Raw genomic sequence first — 3,015 nt, 5'->3', positions numbered from 1 at the left:
CCCCGGGGGGCAGGCTCCCTGCAGCAGCCGAAAGGAAGGAGGGCAAGGGGAGGTGAGGACGAGGGTCCTGCTGCAGGCCAGGGGCTTCCCACAGCAAACCTCTTGCCTCCTGCTCACAAAGTCACCAGGCAGCTTGGTCCAGGGCCGGGAGCGAGGAGGAGATGCCAACCCTCCTCCTGCTCAGCTTGATACCCGATGGCAACCTCAGGATTGCAGCTCTGCTCTGCGTGGGTACCGCTGCAGTGATGGAGGTGCCCTTTACTCCAAGGTGACTGCCCTGAGTTGCCCAGGAGTGAGCAGCAGGGCAGAGGGTGCCTACTAAGCTCAGCAAACCATTTCCCGCTCCGCACCCCACGCTGATGGCGGCGGTGCTGCCTGTGGGGGGGTCATGGTGATACCCACAGGTTCCTCCTGCCTTCTCCCCTTGCCCCCACGCTGCTAGCCCTGGCCAAGCACCAGACAAATCACCAAGCACCAGACAAATCACTGAGCACCCCTGGTGCAGAGCAGTGAGGAAGGGAAGGATGCTTTCACACTCCAGCCACAGCCGACAACCCAGGGGAAGCATCAGCCGGACGTCTGCTGACAAACAGGTCTTTGCTTCTACAGGCAGAAATGAGATGCCTCTCCTGGTATGCTGGGGTGTGGGCCAGAGGAGGAGAACATCAATTAATCCTCCTAGATTCAAAAATTACAGATCACCCCCTTGAATCATTGGTTCGAGAAGGAAAGTGAATGTTTCTCCTAATCCCTTATGTGCCCAAGAGCACCAAATACCACACAGCAGCATTACGCAGCCAGCGGGCTGAGAGGTGCTGCAGTTCTCAAAATGATATTTCCAAGCACGAGGGTCCCTGGTGCCGCCTGTGCCAAGAGACAGAGCTGGGGCTGCCTCGGTGAGGCTCTGCCAGAGCACGCGGCAGCCCGCTGCTGCTCATCGCTGCCGTGGTTTTCCACATCCGCATCCTCCCTGCCCGCGTGTGGGAGGGCAGCTGGTGACCAAACGTGGAACCTGCTCACCAGCGCTTGGTTTCCGGATTTAGAAAAGGTTTCAACAGGGTCAGAGTGACGTGAGCTCCTCCTGCCCAAGAAACTCTGACTCTTGGTTCACCTCTCTGCTCAAAAAGTGCTGCCTTTCCTCACTGTCGGCAAATAGGAGCTGAGATTGAAACTTTAAGTAAGTCCACTTACCAGCTCCGAGTGCTTGGGTGTCCCAAAAAAATTCAACATAAAATTCCCCAAACTCAGTCCCCAGCACATTCAGAGTTCAGTCACATGAGGAGGACGGGTAAATGTCCTATGAGAGGAGGCACGATAGGAACAGGCTGGTGAGGAAGACTGGGACCAGTTTGGTTCCTGCCAAGCACCAGCTACTGGTTGTCACTTGGCCTGACTATAACCACCACAGGCACCTAAATGGGCCAAAAATCACATGTTTTCACCATGGGGATGTTTTCAGCCTGTTTTGCTCCCCTGGACTGAGGGTACCAGGGGTACCAAAGGAGGAGGAGGGATGCAGGGCTGAGGACGGGAGCGGTTTTTTTAGCCTGGAGCAGTTCAGACAGCTGGGTCACATTTGCCCTCCTTGGCCATGACAGATGGGGACACTGACTGCCCATCCCTCCTGGCCTTCATCAAGAGATCCCCAACAGCAGCTGGCCCAGCAACCACTCCGACACAGATCCAAACCTAGAACCGTGGTGAGGAAGGCTTTGAAGATGCAGGACCCTGTGCTGTAGCCAAGGACTAAATTCAGCCTTGGCACAGAGCGTTCACAGGCAGGTCCTTGCCCGTGAAGATGGAGGCTGCTCCCCAGTCGAGGGGTATGGGCAGCTTTTCAGCGATGCTGATGAAGCCCGGCTGATTTATGCCAGAGGATCTGACCTCAGCACCTCTTCGGCTGCAAGCAAGCAAAGACCCAACCTATGCACCCTTGGGAAGGAGACTGCCAGCCCCTGCCCCTGCCCTGGGCTGAGGCTGAGCTAAGGGATAAAGCCCATCGCTTGACAGGAGCGATTCCCTGAACACCACTTAGAAGCCGTGGGTCACTGCAGGGACACAACAGCCATCTGAAGCTCCAGTGATGTGCTTAGAGCTGCTAATTTGGGTGAAAAAGTGTTTTAGCAGAGGGTGTGTGTAGCTGCAGGCATACACCAAGGAGACTCCAGCGCTGATGTCAGAGCAGTGGGAGATGTCACCCCCTGGCACCCAGAAACCTGGGGTGTAGCAGGATCTCTGTTACTGCACCAGGCTGTTCCTTGGCCTGCTGAGACAGGATCAGTCCCCAACACCTGCCCTGTGCACCTCTGCCAGGCTGTTCCCAGGACACAGCAGCCACAAAATCCCCTGGCATGCCAGATGCGACACGCTGGGATGTGGTGCTGGGACGCCTCCTTCCCCAGAGAAGGTGGAGAGGGATGTCCCTGCATCCTCTGCATGCAGGGACAAGTCCCTTCCTGCCGTCTCCTTTACCATTGCCACCCCTTCACATCACAGACCATGGAGCTAGAGACCTGGTCACAGCCACCTCAGCGCTTTGTGCCCGTTGAGCCTTGACCCATCACAGGCCAAGTGCCCGCTGGGAGGTCCCCCATGCCCATGGCTTGCTCAGGCACTGCGTGGGGATGGCAGGCACAGAGATGACTCTGAGCTTCTCTGCAGCCCCCATGTCTCATCCAGGGATCCAGGTGAGCCAGGTCCCCTCTCCTGCGCTTGCACTGCTGGCCTGGTGTCTCCCATAGGGACACTCTCAGCCAAGGGAACGTAACTGAGTCTCCAGGACAAGACCCTCTCCGTTAACTGTGCTTCACCCCCACAGCCCAGTGCAGCAGGCAGGGCTGCTGCTGGCAGCAAGTGTGAGCTCAGTCCCCAGAGGAAAGGCAGCACAAGACACCAGAGCCCCCTCGGTACAGCCAGCCCCCTCTGCCTGCCTCATCTCTGCTGAAACAGCTGGTGAAAGGAGGGGGATATTGTCCCCATTTCTGGGGATAGTGTCCCCATTTCTGGGGATGGGGT

This window comes from Apaloderma vittatum, unplaced genomic scaffold, assembly GCF_000703405.1.
Source record: "Apaloderma vittatum isolate BGI_N311 unplaced genomic scaffold, ASM70340v1 scaffold13331, whole genome shotgun sequence".
Lineage (NCBI taxonomy): Eukaryota > Metazoa > Chordata > Aves > Trogoniformes > Trogonidae > Apaloderma > Apaloderma vittatum.
The sequence above is the reverse complement of the archived record's forward strand: the minus strand, read 5'-3'. Positions refer to the sequence as shown.